The sequence below is a fragment of the Crinia signifera genome, chromosome 8 (assembly GCF_055691185.1).
Source record: "Crinia signifera chromosome 8, ASM5569118v1, whole genome shotgun sequence".
Lineage (NCBI taxonomy): Eukaryota > Metazoa > Chordata > Amphibia > Anura > Myobatrachidae > Crinia > Crinia signifera.
Window position 1 is genome coordinate 40,072,035 of NC_139224.1, and position 6,000 is coordinate 40,078,034.

Sequence of the window (6,000 nt, forward strand, 5' to 3'; positions counted from 1 at the left end):
TAACAGCTCACCAACGTGCTCTGACTGAGTCTGAGAGGTTATCTTTGCTGTGTTCATGGCTAACACCACATCTAGGAAGTCAAACTTACCCTTCAAGTGCTATAGCATTGCTGCAGCTATCTTTTCATCATCCACTTGAACTCCAACAGATTGCTGAGAAACGGACATCATTTTGACAATGTAATTGCTCATACTGCTACATTCACTCGTTTTGTGTTATACAATACACGTCTTAAATGTATTCTCCTCATGAGACCTCTATCTTGGTACAGTACACATCTTTAGCTATCATCTTCCTATGTATAATGTAGAGCACATGTTGCCCCACTTATAAACTAATAGTCCCCATGGCCATTTCTACAGCATCTGGGCTTGAAACTGCAAAAGGACCTTCCACAATCTATCACACTTTGGGGCAAATTTATTAAGCTCAGTGAAGTGATAATGTGGCTGGGACTTTATCACCGGTCAATCAGCTCCTAACTGTGAAGTTACAGGCTTGGTTTGAAAAATGTCAGGTAGAAGCTGATTGGCCTTTAATAAAGACCAGACACTTTATCACTTCACCGAGCTTAATAAATCTTCCTCTTTTACTTTTAAATAGGAAACTTCCAGGTTATTTCTATTCACCTCTTAGCTTAATACAACTCATTATGAGTGTAGCTCCTGTTGCTATTCTTCTTACAGACTTGGTTATTAAGCTTCTGTAAACTAGTCTCTGTACTGACACCATGCACAGGAAACACCCTATGCTGTCCTCACTCTGTGTTCTATGGCAGCCTACCCTACACAGGTGCTTAAAATGGTGTCTGTATGCTGCTCTGGATACCCTAGTAGCTTGGGTGTCTGACTCCAAGTACTGTAACATTGCAGCCATGCGTTCTGTTCTGTCTTGGCCCCGCCCACCCCCATAGGCACAGTAGCAGATGGCTCAAACAATAAACAGCCGTACTCACTGTTACAGGCAAACTGGTGATGGAGAGGACTATAAGCACAGTTTGATGTCATATAGCTCACCAGCCATGACTGTATGTAGGGTACTGGTGCAGGAACATTGGGATCGCTGTGGATTGCAGGTAATCGGAGGTCTCTAACACAGAAAAAAAATGTACTTGTGTACTAGCACATCGCGCCCATCGCATCGCAGACCATAAGGCATACGATGGTATGTGATGCGATGCGATGTTACGCGATGGCAGGCGATGTTATACAATTTTAAATTGTATACCATCGCATTGTATGGCATTGTATCGCATATACAATGGTATGCGATTTAAAATTGTATAGGCACCCTAATGGGTTTTGCGATGTAAAAAGTGGCCCCTATAACATAATTAAACGTGATGGGTGCTTAGTATGTTAAAAGCACCCCCAACGGCACCCCCACTATCAACGCCAACCCGAAGCGTGGCGAGCGCAGCGAGCGGCGGCACGCATCCTACGACCTTTTCATACCCCCTCTATCCACGTCAGCGTGGAGTTGATTTAATATAGTGTGGCGAGCGCAGTGAGCCCGAAGTGTGAGCCCGTGAGGGGACACGTAATACATGTAAAGTAATACGCATGCGCTCGCCACGCTTCAGGCTCGGTGGCTTGCTGCGCTCGCCACACTATATAAAATCAACTCCACGCCGACATGGATAGTGGGGGTATGAAAAGGTCGTAGGACGCGTACCGCTGCGCTCGCCACGCTTCGGGTTGGCGTTCAGAGTGGGGGTGGCGTGGGGGTGCATTTAACATTGTAAGCCCCCATTAGGGTGCTTATACAATTAAACATCGTATAGGGGCTTATACAATTTAAAATCGCAGTGCATCGGGTGTATGCCATGCGATGCGATTATATGTCGTGCGACCTAATATCGTGGGCACCGTGATAATACACAGGTACCCAATATATTTCCTGCACACGCTCTGTAGTGATCTTGGTGGCCATCTTGCAATATGGCAAGAAAGCCTCCCTGGAGAACAGTAGCGTGCGCCTCCTTAAACTACTATAACTTAGCTTCATATACCCTTTTCAACTTTACCATCAACTGGCATACTGTAATAGTGTGTACAATACATTATATAATTATAGATTTAGAGTTAAATTCCATTGAGTCATAAAACAAGTTGGGTCATTCTGGAGTATAATAACATGTGGAATTTCTATTCAGGAAATCTCTTTTTTTGTACTTTCTGTCCAAAACTAGTTTTATCAATAAATGTGACCTCTTGGTGGTAGATAATTGATCTCCTGCTACCATGTCCCTGGCTTGGCCCACACTGGAAACGGACAAACCAGTTTACAATTGCAGAAGTATTCTGGTCTAACTACATACGCACACTCCCCAAACAGGGTTTTCATACTTCTGGTCTGAGCAGGAGAACCTGTTGGAACGATCCCTCCTAGCAGTCATTTAATTGCTGTCAGATATATACAGTGTACGTACAAACTTGACTATTTTAATAATTACCTATTTATGCAGTATTCAATGAGGCTGATTCGCCAGGTTTTTATGGCGATTTTGTGCTGTAAGGCGAATTTTTGACTAAAACTGTGAATCACCCTATTCAATGACCAGATGGCGAATACATTTCAAGGTTTTTTTCGCCATGATTCACCGAGTAGCAATCGCTATCTTTTTATGGTAAAGTGGAAGGTGAACTTTTAAAATAAAGTGTTTCGTTTTTTACATTTGGTGTAAAAAAATCAGGAATTTTATTCTGAGGAGGGGCATGCTATTTTTATTCATGTGCTGTAAGCACATGAATATATATTTAATTAAAAAAATATATATATATATATACTGTATATATATATTTTTTTTTTTACACAGACCAGCCAGCAGAGGGCCGGAGCCGAGCCGCTCATTAGATATTCATATATTCACTGAACCCGATCATTACATATGCATGATCGGGTGTAGTGAATATACCCGGTCCCCTGCTGGAACCCCCGGGGGGGCAGCCTGTGCTGCCTGGCACCCGGGGAGCCCACCTCCCCCCCACAAACTTTCTGGGGCAGGCAGGGAGACTTCCATCTCCCTGCCTGCCACCGTCCTCAGGCTCCCTGCGGCGTCCGCCGCAGGAGCTCAAATTCGCCGGTCAGGGGCAGCGAGCCCCTGACTCGTTGAATACTGGAGCCGGCGAGGCTCCGGAACGCGGCGACCAGTGGCGAATGTGCAGCGAATCCTAAACAGGATTCGCTGAACGTCGTCAGTATTCTCATTGAATACTGCCCAAACTATTCATTGTAACCTATCTACTCAACTTTGTTGTACAAATATATAAATTATTTACGTGGTTAAAATAATTTTTAGTGTCTGCACAGGAAAAAAGGGTCTAAAAAAGTTTTTGGGTGCTATTTTCAGAAAACATACTAAAAAGTTCCATCACCAGCCATTTTCGGCAAACTCACATTTTTTTATTTTCAGTGTATCCAGGATTACTGTATTACTGTATTATTTCTTTGTGAAAAAAAACTTGTGGTCATATTTCAAATTGGCATGCCAAAAACCTTAAGAATCATTCATTATTGCAGACAATTTTCAATAACCTCAATTAATGCAGACATGTGTTATATATTTAGGAGGGTGGTGAATCCTGAAATCCAAAATCACAGGGGTTTCCAATCCCGGAATTAGACACACATGTGCAGTCTAAAGGGCCCCACACACATGCCGCTACATCGGTGTGTGTTTAGGGGCTATAGCGACAGCAATGTGCGTCCCCGCGCGTCGCTGTCCGAGATTAATGGACAGTGTGCATCAATCTTGCTGGTCGCCAGTGTTCTCCACCGGCGAACCCTGGCTTTGTCAGCTCGCTAAGCACTCAGAGCTGACAGCTCGCGCTGTGTGTGGGCTGTCAGCACTGTGTTCTGAGTGACAGCACCGCAGGATAGCTCGGTCGCCTTACACACATCGGCATGTGTGTAGGGCCTTTAATGCTGAACAGCGTCTGACCACTCGCTCAGGTGTTGTTTAAATCCCTGTTAGTTGTCAAAGAGGAGCGGTTTAGTGTGATTGTATTTGGTGCCTTATAGCTTTGTTATGCGGTAATGGTCATACTAGATATATGAGGTTGCCCTTTATATACTTATGTCTAATGCTATACAGCTTATGATCTGTTTCACGGCTACTATGGGCTGATATTGCATTCAATTCCCTTCCCCTATCAATATACCTATGGCTGTCTGGGGTTAGGATTCGCAGATCAGTATATCGTGGATAAAAAATAGCTGCCGAAACGTCCGGTAATTATTGTATTCAGCTGCTGTCTGCTATCTAATTTGGCAGATTCTTATCCTGTTAGCACTTAGCTGCTCTTATGCTCTCCCTTGCCCTGCACAAAATACTTGCGGTTACATAAGTGCAAGAAATATAGCAGCACATGAAAAACTGCACTATCCCATACAAGCAACCCAAAAGCACTAATCTCCCTGTAGTCTCAGACCAGCGGTCCCGCGACTGATGACCTACAAATAGGAGATTGGGGCCATATTAAAGTCAAACACTATGGGGTGTATTCAATGCGGCCGGTGAGGGGGTTAAACGTCATGGATCACCGAAAACAAGTGATCCTCGCTGTTTAACCCCCGCGCTGGCTGCTGACCCTACGTTCCGGGGGAATCCTCGCTGTCACAGGACGGCGAGGATTCCCCCAAGCAGCGAGGCTTGGAGCTAATGCAGGGAGCCCGCTGCATTTAGCTGCGAGTTTCACTAATTTAGCGGCCACATACGCCGTTTCCCCCTCGCTCCAAAAACAGAGCGAGGGGGAAACGGCATATGCTGGGGCGGTCAGTTGAATACTGACCATTCTCGTGGTCACAGCTCGCCCCCAGCATTGAATACTGCCCTATATATCATAAAATCTACTAAATGCTGCTATCTTAAGCACATAATAATAACAGTGACACCCCAGCTAGTGCTAACACATGTGTAAATTGTAATCACTAATTTCTTCCTTTGTTCTTACACATTATATGAACTGTATTTTTTAAATGATTACATTTGAAAAAATTCTTCAAGTTTCTTTTTGTGAAAACTGAAAAAAAAGTTGTGTTTTACAAAATTGTCTTTATTTACATATAGATTTTAGTGGAGCTTTTATACCAGATTCCAGAATGCACAGCAGAATTTTTTTTTTTTTTATTGTGTCATATCCGTCTTGCTACACATCATATTCAGCTCTCCACACGTCATATTCAGTGAGCTGTAATTTTGAGATGAACAGACCCTCATACAAAACAGTCGCACATACAGCTAAATAACCAATAAACCATACCTCCCAACTGTCCCGCTTTCCACAGGAACATCCCACCTGAGGCCAGCAGTGTCCCGCGGCGGGTGGGGGCATTTGGAAGTCCCTGCTGCCACTCGCTGGGCATCAGTTTATAGACGCTGTGCACATGCTTTATTTATCATGTATGAAAGTCTTATTTCACTATAGTGAGGGCTCTTACCTCACTTCCTGTCTGATATAACCCACTCTTGTTTATTTTTGTAGTATATTGTAAAGTGCAAGTGACTATGCTGGCTCTATATAAATTACTATTATTATTATTATTATTATTAATAATAATAAGGCCACTTGTCTTCCCTGCAGATTTAGGGGGAAAATCTATTGCAGTACTCACAATCAGGCTAATATTCCTCCTCCACCACCCAAAAAAAATCGGATGCGAAGAATTGCCATTTTTCACACTTTTTCCAGATGCTTTGCTGATTTTTTTTTTCTTCGGCTCATCCAATTTTGCTCCAAAAACAGGGCTGTTTTCAGGGCTTTTGCAGCGTCTGCCTGAGGCAGGTGAAATAAAAGGACCGATAAACCACAGCATGTGCTAGCTTATCTCGGCTAAACAGTTAGCCCATTGGAGAGACAATTGCCTTATAGCGGACTCAGGGGTAAATGTATAAAGCTTGGAGAAGTGGTATCTATCCCCATAAAGAACTTTATGTGCAAGGCAATAATGTGCCAGCCAATCAGCTCGTAACTGTCAATTTACATATTGGAGCTGAT